The following is a 20,285-nucleotide window of genomic DNA, read 5'->3' as shown; positions in this document are numbered from 1 at the left end:
ATTTATGTAAACTTGCATATGTTCACTAGTTACCACTGAGCCACTTTGCAGTAACCTCTGTATTATTCTAAGCCATTGAGAATATATCCTCACTGGTGACTGAACATGTCAATAAAACTTTTTTCGCCTTGAGCGCATACTTACACTATGAGTCGCGCTCGGCATATCATAATTTTAACATATGGACGGGCATGTAGTAGATGGCGAATTGAGCCCAGTCGCCTCCCACATCTCTGTCTATATCGCCGCATAGCTCTGACACCACGCAGGGGTCGGCTCCACATCTGAAGGAGGCGTTCCTAGGCAGGTATTGTCTGATCACGCGGCGGGTCCAGTCACCTGACCCGTCACGTGATCGGCCTTGTGACATCAGAGGGCAGGATACACAGGGATCCAGCGAGGCTACAAATATGGGCGGGTGAGATTCTCATGCCGCTGCTGCCATACGCAAGATGCCACACCATGTGTTGCCACACGCAGGACGCCAGATGAAGACCTACTGCTGAATCATGATGGGCAACTAATGGAATAGCTAAGTAAACCTTGTTCAGCAACTGATCGTTGCTTTGCAAACATTCTAATGATTCTCTGATTTAGTTCCTTTAGCATTATAATATTACCCTGTAGTTTGATCCTCTGAGGATTTGGCAGAGGCCAATGAAACGCGTCAGGACAATTGTGTTGATTTGATTATATGTTCCCTCTTCCTTTTCTGTTTCTGTATCACTTGATGAAACTGGGCAGTCACTGTCGATTGGTTGAGGGACACTAAGGCTACTTTCACACTAGCGGCATGGACCTCCGGCAGGCTGTTGCGTCGGGTGAACAGCTTGTCAGATCCGTCCTGCCACTAGTGACCGCGTGCCCTCGGACAGCCGCTCCGTCCCCATTGACTGTAATGGGGGCGGGGGTGGAGTTCCGGTGGAGGCGCAGAAGCGCACGGTGAGAGGCTGCCGGAATAAAACTACGACATGTCCGACATTTATTCAGACAGCCTCTCGCTGAACGCTACCGTGCCTCCACCGGAACTCAGCACCGCCCACATTATAGTCAATGGGGTTGGAGCGGCAGTTCCGGGGGCACACGGTCACTAGTGGCAGGACGGATCCGACAGGCTGTTCACCCAACGGAACAGCCTGTCGGAGGTCTGTGCCTCTAGTCTGAAAGTAGCCTAAGGGATATCTAGAGAGAGTGTATTAGTAGGTAGACACAGGGACACATAGGGTCAGAGACCCAGTATCCCTGTCTCTTCAACGCCTATCCTTCTCTATCCTCTGTCTATCTTTAGACCACATTATCATCGTATGGCAGCTAATTGTCACACCACTTTTTGTGATCTTTGTTTATACAATCCTTGAAAAAAAAAGAAATTTTAATATTTGGGCCTTTTCATTTTATTAATTAATTATGAAATGTTAAGTTTTAATTGTGGTCACCCAGCTATGTGAATTGACACGTGTATCTCACACCAAAAATGCGTATATGTCACCCACTGATCTAACAGACAGATTAACTATATTAATTTCCCTGTCATATTTGCAGTGCACGTGTATCTCACACCAAAAATGGGAATACAGTGGGAAAATCGTCATGATTTTCCTGTATAAATTGTTGGTTGTTACGATACAAAATGTCAGTTAAATATATCATATAGGAGACACACACAGTGATATCTGAGAAGTGAAATTAAGTTTATTGGATTTACAGAAAGTGCGCTATAATTATTTAAACAAAATTAGGCAGGTGAATACATTTGGGCACCACAAAAAATGTATGAAATCAATATTTAGTAGATCCTCCTTTTGCAGAAATTGCAGCCTCTAAACACTTCCTGTAGGTTCCAATGAGAGTCTGGATTCTGGTTGAAGGTATTTTGGACCATTCCTCTTTACAAAACATCTTTAGTTCATTCAGGTTTGATGGCTTCCGAGCAGGAACAGCTCTCTTTAAGTCACACCACAGATTTCCTATTATATTCAGGTCTGGGGACTGAGATGGCCATTCCAGAACGTTGTACTTGTTCCTCTGCATAAATGCCTTAGTGGATTTTGAGCAGTGTTTTGGGTCGTTGTCTTGTTGAAAGATCCAGCCCCGGCGCAGCTTCAGCTTTGTCACTGATTCCTGGACATTGGTCTCCAGAATCTGCTGATACTGAGTGGAATCTGCTGATACTGAGTCCCTCAACTTTGACAAGATTCCCAGTCCCTGCACTGGCCACACAGCCCCACAGCATGATGGGACCACCACCATATTTTACTGTAGGTAGCAGGTGTTTTTCTTGGAATGCCGTGTTCTTTTTCCTCCATGCAAAACGCCCCTTGTTATGGCCAAATAACAAAATTTTCGTTTCATCAGTCCACAGCACCTTATTCCAAAATGAAGCTGGCTTGTCCAAATGTGCTTTAGCTCACCTCAAGCGGCACTTTTTGTGCTGTGAGCGGAGAAAAGGCTTCCTCTGCATCCCTCTCGCATACAGCATCTCATTGTGTAAAGTGCGCCGAATGGTTGAACGATGCACAGTAACTCCATCTGCAGCACGGTGATGTTGTAGGTCTTTGGTGCTGATCTGTGGGTTGATTCTGACTGTTCTCACCATTCGTCGCTTCTGTCTATCCGAGATTTTTCTTGGCCTGCCACTTCGAGCCTTAACTTGAACTGATCCTGTGGTCTTCCATTTCCTCAATATGTTCCTAACTGTGGAAACAGACGGCTGGGATCTCTGAGACAGCTTTCTGTATGCTTCTCCTAAACCATGATGCTGAACAATCTTTGTCTTCAGGTCATTTGAGAGTTGTTTTGAGACCCCCATGTTGCTACTCTTCAGAGAAAAGTAAAAGAGGAGGGAAACTTACAATTGACCCTCTTAAATACTCTTTCTCATAATTGGATTCACCTGTGTATGTAGGTCAGGGGTCACTGAGCTTACCAAGCCAATCTGAGTTCCAATAATTAGTTCTGAAGGTTTTGGAATCAATAAAATGACAACAACAGTGACCAAATTTATGCACCTGCCTAATTTTGTTTAAACAATTATAGCACACTTTCTGTAAATCCAATAAACTTCATTACACGTCTCAGATATCACTGTGTGTGTCTCCTATATGATTTATTTAACTGACATTTTTTATCTAACTTGCAGCAGCGGGAGGCTAACAAACAGCAGCAGGAAACTAACCAGCTGCTATTACAGTATGTAATGGCGTTGCAAGCGGCCGGATCTTCCCAGAACATCCAAGATGCCCGGAAAGCTGTCCGTTCAGCGATTCCTAAGATGTCGCCCTCGGATGACGTCGAGACCTATCTGGCGATGTTCGAAAAAGGTGGCTGTAAAGGAGAAACTACCCTGAGACCAGTGGGCTGAGGTCGTCGCTCTGTTCCTGGCGTCTGGACCCCAGCAAGTGTTTTTTGATCTCCCTGTTGATGAAGCAGCCGACTACCCGACCATAAAAGGTGAGATCCTGGCGAGACTGGGGGTGAATGTATTGGTCCGGGCTCAGTGTTTGCACCAGTGGGAATTTAACTCAGCTGAACTGCCAGACCACAATATTATGACTTGCTACACCAGTTGCAGAAATGGCTGCAGCCTGACATATTGACCTCCACTTCTATGCTGGACCGTCTGTTGGCGGATGTGTTTTGGAGGGCTTTGCCGTACCCTCTGCAGCACTGGATCGGCACTGATATCTCCTGGTAATGCCTTAGAGATGGTCAACCTGGTGGAGCACAAGGAGGCCACCAGAAATCTACAGGGGGTTCTTTTGGGAGGGGGGGCCAATCGAACCCTGGAAATCTCCACCCCAGACCCGGCGGCCGGTGCCGGACAAACCCGCCCGGGACGTATCCCCTGCAGACCCAGGTGGGGGGGGGACACTCTGGCCGTGGCACTGCTGGATTCAGGGATCCTGGTGTCCCTGGTAAGAGCTGCCCTGGTGCGGCCCATCGAGTATACTGGCCAAAAGGTTGGCGTTGTGTGCATTTATGGGGACTTAAAGGACTATCCCACTGCCCTGGTCTCTTTATCAATGGTGGCCGGCAGGTGGACTCATGAGGTGGCCGTCGCCCCAAAATTACTGTATGAACTAATAATTTGGAGAGACTACCCCGGCATTATGGCCGGTCACAAAAGTTACCGATACCTGTGAGACAGATGTGACCCTAGCAGAGTGGCCCGGCTCATGGGGGAGACCAGAACCCTGGGAACCTGATTCCGAAGGGCCAGAGGTAGGGGTGACCTCCACTTCGGTGGAAAAGGGGGAGACAACCCCACTAAGTGTCATGGTGGGAGACATGGAGGACTTACCGCCAGGTGCGGAGCTAGCCGACCTCAATGTCTCCGGGCATAATTTTGCTACTGCACAACATCGGGACCCAACCCTATCCCGAGCCTGGGAAAATGTATTAATAATAGATGGGGAACCACAACAACTGGGGGAAGAGTAGGTGTTTCCCCCAATTGTTGTGGTTGTTCAAGAGATGTTGTATTGAGTAAACCAGCTGCGAGGTGAATCCAATCCTGGTGGTGTCCCAGGCTTATCGCAAACTCGTGTTAAAGTTAGCCCACCAGCATGTTCTCAGCGGTCATCTGGGAATGCACAAAACGCAGGACCAGATTCTACAGTGGTTTTAACTGGCCCAGTTTGTTAAGAGAGGTAGAAGAATATTGTAAGTCTTGCCCAACCTGCCAGATAATGAGCCCCCAGCCACATTTCCGTAGTCCCCTGGTACTCCTCCCGATTATCGAAGTCCCGTTCGAGCGAATCACTATGGATCTCGTAGGCCCGGTACCGAAATCTGCTAGAGGACACCAACACATCTTGGTTGTCCTCGACTACTTCACTCGGTACCCGGAGGCAGTGTCACTGAGTCATACATCAGCCAAACTCATAGCTAAGGAGTTAATGGAGATGTTTTCTCGAATGGGCCTGCCTAAGGAAGTTCTGACTGACCAAGGGACCCCGTTTATGTCCAAGGTCATGAGGGAACTCTGTAAGTTGCTCCACATAAAACAGCTACGGACGTCCGTTTATCATCCACAAACGGATGGCCTGGTAGAGAGGTTTATGCAAACATTAAAAATTATGCTAAAAAGAGTGGTCTCTAAGGATGGCAGGGACTGGGACTTTCTTCTGCCCTATCTCATGTTTGCAGTACTAGAGGTGGCTCTACTGGGTTCTCGCACTTCGAACTGCTATACAGCAGACACCCACACCGCACAGAAGTATTGTTGAGTACGTCACCCAGATGCAAGGATGGATCAAAACTGTTTTACCTCTGGTTAGGAAGCATATGGAGGCAGCGCAGCGAGCCCAGAGTAGAATCTATAACCGGCAGGCTCGGGTCCGGAACTTTAACCTGGGTGATCAGGTATTGGTTCTGGTACCAGTTGTAGACAGTAGGTTCCTAGATAGGTGACAGGGGCCCTATGAGGTGCTTGAAAAAATTGCATGTGAATCTGCTCAAACCCTGGAAAGATAGGGAAACCTGTACGGAAGACAGCCCTCGACCAGGGTTCCTAGGAGAAGCGGTTTTGGACCCTCTGTCTGAAGCAAGGGAAGCGGCTGCCACAGTGAAAATTGCTCTAAACAGGCTCAGGAAGCCAGGGAGTTCATTAGTCGGAACACGGATGTGCTCTTGGACCTCCCTGGATGCACTTCTACAGTCCGACATGACATTATCACTGAGCCTCAGGCAAAAGTCTGGTTAAAACCATACCGGGTACCCGAGGCTCGGCTACAAGCCTTTGCGGAGGAAGTGCAGCTAATGCTCCAGGTAGGTGTCATCGAGGAGTCAAAAAGTGAATGGGCCAGTCCAATAGTCTTAATACCCAAGCCGGACGGGACATTGCGGTTCTGTAACGACTTCCACAAACTGAATGAGGTGTCCTAGTTTGACGCATATCCCATCCCCCCGAGTGGATGAGCTTATTGAGAAGTTTGGCCAAGCCCCGTATTTTTCTGTGTTGGACCTCACCAAAGGGTACTGGCAGGTACCCTTGACGGAGGCTGCCAAGGAAAAAAGTCATTCATCAAGCCAGAAGGGCTGTATCAGTACAATGTATTACCCTTTGGTCTACATGGCGCTCCCGCCACGTTTCAAAGGCTAATGGACATTGTACTCTGTCCACATCGTCGGTACTCTTCGGCGTACCTGGACGATAACGTTATCCACATCACCAACTGGGAAAGTCACCTACCTAAAGTACAGGCTGTATTGGACTCCCTTAGGGAGGCTGGCTTAACCGCTAACCCCCCAAAAAACATGAGTTATGTAATTGAGGGCGGAATTATCAAACCTCAGGTGAACAAAATTGAGGCAATTAGGAATTGGCCCCGACCTGTCACTACTCGGTAAGTAAATTCGTTCCTGGGTTTGGTGGGGTACTATATGAGGTTTGTCCCCAATTTTGCTGCAGTCGCTGCACCATTGACAGGCCATTTGTAAAGACGCAAGTCAGTGACCGTTCAGTGGAATGAGGCGAAAAAGACTTTCTCCGCTTTGAAGTCTGCCCTGTGTGGGTCCCCGATGTTGGTGACGCCTGACTTCAAGAGGGAGTTTGTGGTACAGACCGATGCCTCTGAAGTAGGCCTCAGAGCTGTACTCTCTCAGGATATCAATAAGGAGGAACATCCTGTTGTTTTCCTGTGCCGGAAGCTTACCCCAGCCGAGACTAAGTACAGTATAGCGGAGAGAGAGTGCCTGGCCATCAAGTGGGTGCTCGAGTCTCTCTGCTGTTATCTGTTGCGGAGAAAGTTCTGTCTGGTGACTGACCACTCCCCTCTGAAGTGGATGAGCCAAGCCAAGGAGAGGAATGCTGGGGTCACCAGATGGTGCTTATCTTTGCAAAACTTCAAGTTTTCTGTGGAACATAGGGCAGGCAGGTTACAGGGAAACACAGATGCCCTGTCCCGGGTACACTGTCTGGCTGGTGTTCACCAAATTAGGGTTGAACAAAGGAGGGAGGTATGTAGGAAGGCGCAAGGGGCCGTCATTGATGGAAAGTATAAGTCACTGAAATTCCTGGGCCTCGATGAGGTAATAGCTGGTAGCTTTAAGTGTCAGCTAGTGCTGACTGAAACTGTTTTTGTTAGTATGGCTGTAAAGCTGATCCAGGCTGACTCTTACTGGGAGTTGCCAAAGTGTTGGGTGGGTTGCCAAAGTGTTGGGTGGTTCTCCCCACGATCCAGGCCGGGTCTTTTTGGACGGCATAAAAAAAGCAGCCAGCAATTTCATCTGACAGAGAAGCTGGGGAGCTATCTGACAGAGAAGCTGGGGGCTCTGTATTGTGGGACCTGCGAAGTTGTGCCATGCTAAAGGGCTGAGAGACGCATGCCGGGAAATAGACACCTAAAGCCTGCTGTGGACTACGGGTGGAAAACTGCTAACCAGGTGAAGATTTTGTTCTATGGACATTGCATGGTGTGAACAAACACTAAGACTGTGAACAGTCATTTTTGTTTTTCCTTATGTGTGAATAAACACCAAACTGTTTAACCCCTTAAGGACGCAGGGCGTACCGGTACGCCCTATTTCCCGAGTCCTTAAGGACTCAGGGCGTACCGGTACGTCCGTACGGACCGCGGTATGGAAAAGGTTAACTGTCATCGGTCAGGGAGCTCCCTCCCTCTCCATAGGGGGGCTGCTGTGCCTTTGCAGCCCCCCGATGGAGAGGGAGAGAGCCCCCCGACAGCCCCCCTCAGCCCTGTCCTTACCCTTCCCCGTCTGCGAAGTTGTGGCAGACGGGGAAGGTTCCCATGGCAACAGGACGCCTTCTCGGGCGTCCTGCTGTCCATGGTGCTGAACAGATCTGTGCTAAAAAGCATAGATCTGTTCAGACAAAGTGTAAGTAAAATACAGTACAGTAAAATATATATTGTACTGTACTGTATTATACAGACATCAGACCCACTGGATCTTCAAGAACCAAGTGGGTCTGGGTAAAAAAAATGTAAAAAAAAGTTTAAAAAGTTAAGATAAAAAAAAAATACATTTATCACTGAATAAAAATAAAAAAAATAAAATACACTACACATATTAGGTATTGCCGCGTATGTAACGACCTGATCTATAAAACGGTCATGTTACTTTCCCCACACGGTGAACGCCATAAAAATAAAAAAATTAAAACTATGAGAAAATTGAAATTTTGCCCACCTTACTTCCCAAAAAAGGTAATAAAAGTGATCAAAAAAGTCGCATGTACGCCAAAATAGTACCAATCAAACCGTCATCTCATCCCGCAAAAAATGAGACCCTACTCAAGATAATCGCCCAAAAACTGAAAAAACTATGGCTCTTAGACTATGGAAACACTAAAACATGATTTTTTTTGTTTCAAAAATGAAATCATTGTGTAAAACTAACATAAATAAAAATAAAGTATACATATTATGTATCGCCGTGTCCGTATCGACCGGCTCTATAAAAATATCACATGACCTAACCCCTCAGGTGACCACCGTAAAAAATTAAAACGGTGTAAAAAAAGCCATTTTTTGTCATCTTACATCACAAAAAGTGTAATAGCAAGCGATCAAAAAGTAATATGCACCCCAAAATAGTGCCAATCAAACCGTCATCTCATCCCGCAAAAAATGAGACCCTACTCAAGATAGGATACACAAAAATGGGCCCTAGTGAGACCCTCGGGATTATAACCCTGAAATAAACCACTGGTCAAAAGACCAAAGAAAGTCCCTATAGGGGTCTACTAATTTGGAAAATAAAAGCCAAATACTTTATTTAGTTCATTTAAAAGGGGGGAATTTCTACCCCACAAAACCACACGTTTTAAAAATACCAGGTGGCAGAGCAAATTTATGTACGGAATTGTTTCTCTCTCATTTAATTTGAGAACATATATATGTGCAGGTGGGTGGTTGGTGACAGTATACCACAGTTTGATATACCCTATTGCTTTGTGTCCTGGAACCTGGGCCCAGGTTCTGGACACCGCTGCGCTAGGTTGTCTCTACACTGGCACCTAGATAAACAGCCACACTAGTTCAGTCACACACAGAACTATAGCCCTACTAGGGTTTACACATTTGCTGCCGACTGAACTAAAACAAGCGCCTAACACTGATCCCCACCCGACATGTTTCGCCGCGATGCGGCTTCGTCAGGGGTTAGGGGTATTAGCGTCGGCGCGCTGAACAAACAAGGGTTTTATGCCTAAGGTAACGCCCCAGTTTGTCTATTACAGAGAGCCCATTGGTCATATCCGCAGAGGGGGGCGTATCTCTGAAGTCGCATGTCACGTGTGTCGGCGCCTAGGTGATGAGGTCACCACAGGCTGCATGCGTCCGGCCATAGCACTGTTTCCACAGCTAGTGTGCTATTGGTTGCGGCCGTCGCTCGTGTCTTACGTGCACTGACGCCCAGCGATGACCTCATCACCAGGCGTACACTCATCCCGAACCAAACATTGACGCCGTCTGATGACAGCGTAACCATCGTCATCACTCCTCGTACCATAGGAATGGAGTGGTACTCAGGATAACCGTGTGCAATCATGCACGACACATATGGATGATGATTGTTAACTTAAGGGAAGGAATAGAAGCAGGCGAGAAGATGCACATGATTACACTCTGCATAGTTTACACCACGATCCACTTTATAAAATCGCGGTGAAGATAACCACTCCCACTTCCCTCATGGGTAGGCGAGGGAGGTGATGACGATGGTTACGCTGTCATCAGACGGCGTCAATGTTTGGTTCGGGATGAGTGTACGCCTGGTGATGAGGTCATCGCTGGGCGTCAGTGCACGTAAGACACGAGCGACGGCCGCAACCAATAGCACACTAGCTGTGGAAACAGGCTATGCCGGACGCATGCAGCCTTGGTGACCTCATCGCCAGGCGCCGTACACGTGACATGCGACTCAGAGATACGCCCCCCTCTGCGGATATGACCAATGGGCTCTCTGTAATAGACAAACTGGGGCGTTACCTTAGGCATAAAACCCTTGTTTGTTCAGCGCGCCGACGCTAATACCCCTAACCCCTGACGAAGCCGCATCGCGGCGAAACATGTCGGGTGGGGATCAGTGTTAGGCGCTTGTTTTAGTTCAGTCGGCAGCAAATGTGTAAACCCTAGTAGGGCTATAGTTCTGTGTGTGACGAACTAGTGTGGCGGTTATTAGGTGCCAGTGTAGAGACAACTAGCGCAGCAGTGTCCAGAACCTGGGCCCAGGTTCCAGGACACAAAGCAATAGGGTATATCAAACTGTGGTATACTGTCACCAACCACCCACCTGCACATATATATGTTCTCAAATTAAATGAGAGAGAAACAATTCCGTACATAAATTTGCTCTGCCACCTGTTATTTTTAAAACGTGTGGTTTTGTGGGGTAGTAATTCCCCCCTTTTAAATGAACTAAATAAAGTATTTGGCTTTTATTTTCCAAATTAGTAGACCCCTATAGGGACTTTCTTTGGTCTTTTGACCAGTGGTTTATTTCAGGGTTATAATCCCGAGGGTCTCACTAGGGCCCATTTTTGTGTATCCTATTGATTGGGTGTAAACTACCCTTGCTTTGTGGCCTATTTAAAGGAAATTGTATCCACTATTTATCCTATAAATGGCAGGATTCCTTATGCAAGGGCTTGATAAGGAGGCGCTTTTGATTGAGGCAGGTCAAGTATTTTCCAAGCAATCTATCCCGCTGAACACCATTGATATCAATAGTGGCTTTAGGAACCTTAGTGTAACCTATAAACAGTACTTTCGTTCATGGTGGGAGATAGTGAGTCTGGAAACTTATATAACTCAGGGACTAGTATATAGGGGTCTCAGGAACCCCCTCAGACCAAATAATCACACTGATGACCCAGAATTTGTCAGGGGGTGGGACCGGGTTATGACTGAAAACTCCCTTAGATTGATGCAATATATGGTTGAATACGAAAAACGATATCTGGAGCGTGTATCTGATCAACTTACTCAGGAAGTTAAAGAAATACTCAGTTTTAGTCAACAAACTGACTTTAAAAATCAAGAAATAAAATTACAAAATAATTTAGAAAACTTCAAATCTGAGATTAAAGAGAGAAAACACCGTAAATATATACGAGATAAAATAGACTTTGAGTCAGATCGTGTGTATTCCTGGAAAAAACAAAGGAATCCTCCAGCTAGAAAAACCAGATATACTGATTATTCAGAGTCAGAAACATCAGGAGCAGAAACAGCAAGTCAGACGGGTCCCAATACGGGTACAAAAAGAAAAATCAGATACAATAGAAACCGGAATTCAAAAAAAGCAACATCTCAGAGTGAATGTCAAACACCAATGCCAAGTGGTCGCCCCCCTGGCGATTCTGGGCCATCCTTATTTTCATCAGCTTTAGTGGATGGTCATATGTCTTTAACTGGGGTGAAGAAGACCCCTTTTGTAAATCCAGTGACAAGTGGGATAACAACCATGATGACGGGTATGGAGCAATCACTGAGTGTGGAATCCAGAATGAGTGGACCTCCCACATTATTAGCTGGAAACCAATTCCCCACGAGTTCATCTATTACTGCTCCCATTGCCCCCCTTTTTTTAGGTCAGGCAGGGGCACAAGCAAAAGACAGGGAGAAATGGGGTTTTTCGATGAAATGATAGAAAGGAGGGTCACACTCAGTGATTTAACTATGACTGATATGCAACATAGTGTCAACCCCTCATGTCCTCCAGATATATCCATAAACATGATACCTGGTGCTAGACCTAAAACCACACAGGTTATTAATCTATCCTGTAAGATCTTATCTCAATTACAAATTGAGGTCCTGAGTAGAGGTTTGACCTTCACACCAGTACCTCAATGTGATAAATTCACCTGGGTAAAGGACATTAACCTTTTCGCACGCAAACTTGCACTTCATAAACAACATCTAAGCCTGACACAGGATTCACATAAATTAATTCAACAGGAACAGAAGGCTTTACTGACGTTAGAGAGCCTGCATGCAGAAAGTGAGGGTTTGTGCACCACTGTAGAACCCCCCTTGACAAATTTGAAGCCTCGCTCCAGGTGGACACCACCTTTTTCCCAATATAAAAATATCGAAACATTTGTGGATCTAGTCACTGATGAAATCAGGACTATTAAACTGCACAAATTTGGTGGAGAAAGTAATTTGAACAGTGAGGAGGTTTTTGCTTTGGAATCTTTAAAAAAAGATGACAAAATTGTAATCAAGTCAAGCGACAAGGGGGGAAATATAGTGGTGCAAGATAGGAATGAATATGATCTGATGGTTGAAAAATTACTAAGTGACAAAAAAATCTATGAAACTTTAGACGCCAATCCAACAAATACCTACCTCACTGAACTGCATGTTATCCTTAAAGAGGCACGAGATAACCAATTAATTTCCAAGGAGGAATTTATTTTCCTATATAATAAACATCCAACCATCGCCACTTTTTATGCACTTCCTAAAGTGCATAAAAATAGGGTCCCAATTCCAGGGAGACCCATTGTCTCGGGGAATGATGCATTAACCCAACCTGCTAGTGAGTATGTTGACACCATTTTGAGGCCCTTTGTGACTGAATTACCGTCCTACATTAAGGACACAAATGATGTATTATCCAAAATAGCTAATATCACATTATCTAAATCCACGTTCTTAGCAAGCCTCGATGTCGAGGCCTTATACACTAATATTGAGCACAACCTAGGTATTGAGGCGGTTAAATCTTTTCTGTACACGAAAAGTACGTCATTTCACAAACATAATGATTTTGTAATACGATTATTAATGTTTGTCCTCACACATAATTATTTCTTATGTAATGGAACTTTTTTTCACCAAATTCACGGGACCGCGATGGGCACGCCTTGTGCCCCTACCTTCGCGAACCTTTTCTTGGGGTGGTGGGAGCACAATATTGTCTTTTCTGAAAATATGGAACCCTACACTAAGTATATTAGCTATTGGGGCCGCTTCATTGATGATGTCTTGCTGTTCTGGGAGGGGGAGAGGGGACAGTTCCTTGACTTTGTTGAGTTGCTTAATGCGAATGATATCGGTATGCATTTTACATTTGAAATTAATCCGACTCAAATAAACTTTTTAGACCTGACGATACAAAAAGACGAGTCTGGACAGATTCAGACCGATATCTATCGCAAACCTACCTCAACAAATAGTTTCTTGCATTTCTCAAGCTGGCATCCAACTGCACTAAAAAATGGAATACCATTTGGACAATATCTACGCGCCAGAAGAAACTGTTCAACAGATGAGTTGTTTAAGATCCAAGCGGATGATCTATACAATAGATTCCGCGATAGGGGATATCCTCGAAAGGTTCTTAAAAGGGCTTTTAATCGAGCAAAAGCCCTTACGAGAGATTCCCTTATTTCATGCAGGACTGCCCCCCCTGTGACCTCCCAGGACAGCAAGACCATCCGGTGTATAGGTACTTTTGATGGGCATCATCGACTGATGACAAATATTCTAAGGAAATATTGGAAAATTCTCCTTAATGATCCAGATTTACGTCAGGTGCTCCCACCGCATCCTAGTGTTACTTTTAGACGTGGTCCAAGTTTAAGGGACCAACTGGTACACAGTTTCCTTCCCAGAATAGGACAGGAAAACAGAAACTGGTTAAGATCTAAAGTGACCGGTTCATATCCATGTGGGGGTTGCTCCTTCTGTACCTATCTACCAAAGATTAAAAGATTCGTGAATCCAGTTGATGGTAGGGAATATGAAATTCGTGACTGGTTTAATTGTAAGAGCAGTGGTTTAGTGTATATAGCTTCCTGCACATGTCCAAAGTTGTATGTTGGTAAGACGGTTCAGGAACTGAGGAGACGGATCTCGGGACACATTAGTGCAATTAATACAAAAAAAGATACTTCACTATATAGACATGTGTCATATATTCACAATGGCCGTATAGATGTACTGAAATTCTGGGGGCTCTCCCAAGTTAAACTGGGCCCCAGATCTGGAAATTTGGACATCAGACTGTTAAGAGAAGAGGCCAAATGGATATATAGACTGTCAAGTCAAACTCCATCCGGCCTTAATGAAGGTTTCTCCTTCTCTGCCTTTTTGTAAATAATAAATACTGTAACATTTAGCAAAAAAAGAAATTTTTGCCATTTATGAGAGGATAAAATGAAAAATAATATTTATAAAACTCTACAAAGGGTAAAGGTTTATTCCCATAAAACCTCTCCTTAGAGCCGACAAGGCTATATATGCTGTGGTACAATAGAGCAAGGCGATACTATATGACAGATGTAGGTACATAAATCTGACCAGCGATTTATATATAACGTATGGATCGCTGGTGTTAACCTAATGAAAGGGTTAATATAATGTGCATCTTCTCGCCTTGCTTCTCTCTTTTCCCCTCTAGTTAGTCTAATGTCATGTATTTTAGTCATTCATCCAACATGTGTCTAAGTGCATGATTGCACACTGTTATCCTTTGAAGATAACCACTCCCACTTCCCTCATGGGTAGGCGAGGAGGTGATGACGATGGTTACGCTGTCATCAGACGGCGTCAATGTTTGGTTCGGGATGAGTGTACGCCTGGTGATGAGGTCATCGCTGGGCGTCAGTGCACGTAAGACACGAGCGACGGCCGCAACCAATAGCACACTAGCTGTGGAAACAGTGCTATGGCCGGACGCATGCAGCCTTTGGTGACCTCATCACCAGGCGCCGATACACGTGACATGCGACTTTAGAGATACGCCCCCCTCTGCGGATATGACCAATGGGCTCTCTGTAATAGACAAACTGGGGCGTTACCTTAGGCATAAAACCCTTGTTTGTTCAGCGCGCCGACGCTAATACCCCTAACCCCTGACGAAGCCGCATCGCGGCGAAACATGTCGGGTGGGGATCAGTGTTAGGCGCTTGTTTTAGTTCAGTCGGCAGCAAATGTGTAAACCCTAGTAGGGCTATAGTTCTGTGTGTGACGAACTAGTGTGGCGGTTATTAGGTGCCAGTGTAGAGACAACTAGCGCAGCAGTGTCCAGAACCTGGGCCCAGGTTCCAGGACACAAAGCAATAGGGTATATCAAACTGTGGTATACTGTCACCAACCACCCACCTGCACATATATATGTTCTCAAATTAAATGAGAGAGAAACAATTCCGTACATAAATTTGCTCTGCCACCTGGTATTTTTAAAACGTGTGGTTTTGTGGGGTAGAAATTCCCCCCTTTTAAATGAACTAAATAAAGTATTTGGCTTTTATTTTCCAAATTAGTAGACCCCTATAGGGACTTTCTTTGGTCTTTTGACCAGTGGTTTATTTCCTACTCAAGATAATCGCACAAAAACTGAAAAAACTATGGCTCTTAGACTATGGAGACACAAAATTTTTTGGGGGTTTTTAAAATGAAGTTATTGTATAAAACGTACATAAATAAAAAAAATTGTATACATATTAGGTATCGCCGCGTCCGTGACAACCTGCTCTATAAAATTACCACATGATCTAACCTGTCAGATGAATGTTGTAAATAAAAAAAATAAAAAAAAGGGCCAAAAAAGCTATTTCTTGTTACCTTGCCGCACAAAAAGTGTAATATAGAGCTACCAAAAATCATATGTACCCTAAACTAGTACCAACAAAGCTGCCACCCTATTCCGTACTTTCTAAAATGGGGTCACTTTTTTGAAGTTTCTACTCTAGGGGTGCAACAGGGGGGCTTCAAATGGGACATGGTGTCAAAAAACAGTCCAGCAAAATCTGCCTTCCAAAAACCATATGGCATTCCTTTCCTTCTGCGCCCTGCCGTGTGCCCGTACAGCAGTTTACGACCATATATGGGGTGTTTCTGTAAACTACAGAATCAGGGCCATAAATAATGAGTTTTGTTTGGCTGTTAACCCTTGCTTTGTAACTGGAAAAAAAATATTAAAATGGAAAATCTGCCCAAAAAGTGAAATTTTGAAATGTTATCTCTATTTTCCATTAAATCTTGTGCAACACCTAAAGGGTTAACAAAGTTTGTAAAATCAGTTTTGAATACCTTGAGGGGTGTAGTTTCTTAGATGGGGTCACTTTCATTGGGTTTCTACTCTAGGGGTGCATCAGGCGGGGCTTCAAATGGGACATGGTGTCAAAAAAAAAGTCCAGCAAAATCTGGCTTCCAAAAACCATACAGCGCACCTTTCACTCTACGCCCCGCTGTGTGGCCGTACAGTAGTTTACGGCCACATATGGGGTGTTTCTTTAAACCGCAGAGTCAGGGCAATAAAGATACAGTCTTGTTTGGCTGTTAACCCTTGCTTTGTTAGTGGAAAAAATGGGTTAAAATGGAAAATTAGCCAGAAAAATGAAATTCTCAAATTTCATCCCCATTTGCCAATAACTCTTGTGCAACACCTAAAGGGTTAACGAAGTTTGTAAAATCAGTTTTGAATACCTTGAGGGGTGTAGTTTATAGAATAGGGTCATTTTTGGGCGGTTTCTATTATGTAAGCCTCGCAAAGTGACTTCAGACCTGTAGTGGTCCCTAAAAATTGGGTTTTTGTAAATTTCTGAAAAATTTCAAGATTTGCTTCTAAACTTCTAAACCTTGAAACATCCCCAAAATATAAAATATCATTTCCAAAATAATTCAAACATGAAGTAGACATATGGGGAATGTTAAGTCATCACAATTTTTGGGGGTATTACTATGTATTACAGAAGTAGAGAAACTGAAACTTTGAAATTTGCTAATTTTTCTAAATTTTTGGTAAATTAGGTATTTTATTATGCAAAACAAATTATTTTTTTGACTTTATTTTACTTTTACCAGTGTCATGAAGTACAATATGTGACGAAAAAACAATCTCAGTATGGCCTGGATAAATCAAAGTGTTTTAAAGTTATCAGCACTTAAAGTGACACTGGTCAGATTTGCAAAAAATGGAAAAGTCCATAAGGTGAAATAGAGCTGAGTCCTTAAGGGGTTAAGTTAAAGACTTTGTGATTGCCTCTATGCTGTGTCTGCTAGCCTGTCTACCAGAGCAAAACCCCACAGGTGCCATATACCTGTTTCTACCAAATACTGATTGAGGGGTGCCATATACCTTCCTCCACTAAATACTGATTGAGGGGTGCCATATACCTTCTTCCTCTAAATACTGATTGAGGGGTGCTATTGCTATATATCTTCTTCCACAAAATACTCATTGAGGAGTGCAATACACCTACTTACACAAAATACTGGTTATGGGGTGCTATATACCTGTATCCACCAAATACTGATTGAGGGGTGCTATGTATCTGTTTCCACCAAATACTGATTTGAGGGGTGCTATATGCCTGTTTCTGCCAAATACTGATTAAGGGGTGCCATATACCTTCTTCCATTAAATACTGATTGAGGGATGCTAGTGATATATACCTTCTTCAACCAACAGGACACAAACTATATTCTATAAAGAAAAAGGGGGTCAGTCAGCACATCCCAATGCACAGGGGCACGTTGCTATAGCTGAAAACACCACTGTAAAACAAAACATGCAATGCAACAGCTCTCTGCAAACCAAATAAAGTACAAAATTGCATAATAATTGCTAATGCTATACTTATAAATTTGAGATGCTTGGCAAATACACGTCAAGGCGATCTCTGTAAGACGGCTACACAGCTGTTCAGTCCCAATCCCTTGAGTTGCCTTCGCATTGGGCGTGTGGAAATGCTCTTACTTTCACCATTAAACATAGCCCTCAGTTCTACTGTTGTTTTTCTTCAATTTGATTTCACCAAACGTTTAAGTGATCGCCGATCACGATCATTCAGGATTTATTTCCCGCCACATTTCTTCCTCTAATACGATGGGTCCCCACTATCCTTCCAGTTTTTAATAATGCGTTGGACAGTTCTTAACCCAATTTTAGTAGTTTCTGCAATCTCCTTAGATGTTTTCTCTGCTTGATGCATGCCAATGATTTGACCCTTCTCAAACAGACTAACATCTTTTCCAAAACCACAAGATGTGGCTTTCAACATGGTTGTTTAAGAAATGAGAAGCAACTCATTGCACCAGTTGGAGTTAAATAACTTGTTGCCAGCTGAACGATAATCGACCATGCAGGAATTATCCAGTAGGAGGCTCATAACTATTTGCTTAGTTAAATCCAGGTGGAGACTTTTTTTTTTTGGACAGGCAGTGTATTTCTATGCTGTCCATACATACATGGTACAGACATGGTGCTGTGATGTTACAACAATAATTAGTGCACAAATCACTAATATCTATTGAGACCTTATAAAATGTGAAGTTGTGTGTACTCCGAAAAAATATAATAATGCATCATTAGGGATTTTCACAATGTCGCACTCTATCTGCATATAAAGCGATTGCTATAACATGCCTTTAAAATGTAATCAAATACACTGCTTTAATGTCAAACCACTTACAGTGATCAGGAGTTCTTCCTCAACGTTGAGAAAATTGTTGCCATCCATCTTTTCTGGTCGCATTCCACTTCGGGTCGGTGGAAACCAGTTGCTGCAATATTCCATGCCTATTTTGCGCATGCGCATACGCGGAAATTACATTGCCGATATTTCGCAATTAAAAAAATTATGAATGGAGATCGAAAAAAGGTGTGCAATATACCTGCTTCCACAAAATACTGATTGAGGGGTGCGATATACCTGCTTCCACCAAATATTGATTCAGTTGTTCTATATACCTGTTTCCCAAAAATACTGATTAAGTGTAGTGATGAACGAACATCGACCGAGATAATTTGCGAACGCGATCAAATGTTTCGCGGTGGGCCCCATTCACTTTAATAGCAGGTGAACATTAAAAAACTTCAGGTAATATTTGCAGCTACCAAATACTTACTAGAAGTGCACAAATAGTCCCACAACATGGACAGTGACATACCAGAAAAGGATCAATGCCATAAATTCCCACAAAAAAATATGTATTTTAATCAGGTGCCATTTTTATGCATCTTAAAGGGAAACTCTCAAAAATGTGCCCTGATGGAGTCTAGAATTTTTTTATTTTAGGCCACAGGAGTACAGGTCCCAAAAATTAGGCATTCACCTGACATAAAAGAACAAGTGATGATGTGGGTGGAGATACATTAGGCAGTTACTGAATAGCAATTTTACTGTAGGCCAGTGGAACATAGGCCCCAAAAATTTGGCATTCACCTGACAGAAAAGAAGAAGTGATTATGTGGCTGGAGGTATATTACACGGTCAGTGGATAACAATTTTGCTGTTGGCCAGTGCAGGCCCCAAAAATGAGGCATTCACCTGACAAAAAAGAACAAGTGATTATGTGTCTAGAGATACATTAGGCGGTTATTGGATAACATTTTTACTGTAGGCCACTGCAGTAGAGGCCCCCCATTCGTCTGACAGAAAAGGCCTTTTATGCTTCTGTATATACATAAGACAAGGACCATTCTTTGTTCTGGGTGGTGGTGGATATGTGTGGGCTAGACTGAGGAAATTCAATTACATGTGGTCATCGCAGGTGTTGAATTCCTCCGAGATCATGCATCATTAATTTTTATAAATATGAGGTAGTCCACACTGTCGTGAGCTAGGCGAGTGCGCTTTTCGATCACGACCCTTCCTGCTACGCTGAATGTCCTTTCGGAAAGGACACCTGACGAGGGGCAAGCCAAGAGTTCCATGGCAAATTGTGCCAGCTCTGGCCACAGGTCAAACCTGCACACCCAGTAGTCCAGGGGTTCCTTGCTTCTCAGAGCGCCCACATTGGCCGTTAACACAATGTAGTCGGACACCTGCCGGTCTAGGCGTTCCCTGAGGCTGGATCCGGAGGGTGGCTCTCAGGTTGATTGCAAGAATGATCTCATATCTGAAGTGACAAACATATCTTGAAACCGCTCTCCTCTTGTAGGCTCGGTAGGATTGGTACCCGCATCTGTTTTGCTGTGGGTGGAAATTCCTCTGCCAGTGCTAGCAACAGCAGAATGCAGCATTGCTCGGAGCAAGGCCTGGAAATGCTGCATTCTGACAGCCCTCTGTGATGCTGGTAACATGTCCGCCATTTTGTGTTTGTACCAGGGGTCTAAGTACGTTGCCACCCAGTACTGGCCCTTGCCCTTTATGCTTTTTATACGAGTGTCCAACTTCAAACACTGGAGCATAAAGGCCCACATTTGCACTAAATTGGAAGGCGGTGGCTCCTGCTTATCGCTCCAGGAGAATGTCTCCTCCCCTCCAGCCACGGACAACACCAGGGATCCCTCCTCCTCCTTTAACCCCCAGCCACCATCCTCCTCTGACTTCTCTTCAGACTCCTGCTGACTTGTCT

General features: G+C 44.3%; 1 protein-coding gene across 1 annotated transcript in view; it reads left to right on the top strand.

The window, feature by feature from the left end:
* Positions 1 to 3,336: 3,336 nt before the first annotated feature.
* LOC122935146 (vomeronasal type-2 receptor 26-like) overlaps positions 3,337 to 20,285 on the top strand; it is a 163,956-nt gene continuing 147,007 nt past the window's right edge. The window contains exon 1 of the mRNA XM_044290912.1: positions 3,337 to 3,450. The gene's annotated coding sequence lies outside the window, so the exon portion shown is untranslated. The remainder of the gene's footprint in view (positions 3,451 to 20,285) is intronic.

Source organism: Bufo gargarizans, chromosome 4 (assembly GCF_014858855.1).
Source record: "Bufo gargarizans isolate SCDJY-AF-19 chromosome 4, ASM1485885v1, whole genome shotgun sequence".
Classification (NCBI taxonomy): Eukaryota; Metazoa; Chordata; class Amphibia; order Anura; family Bufonidae; genus Bufo; species Bufo gargarizans.
This window is presented reverse-complemented; position numbering and strand designations above follow the sequence as displayed.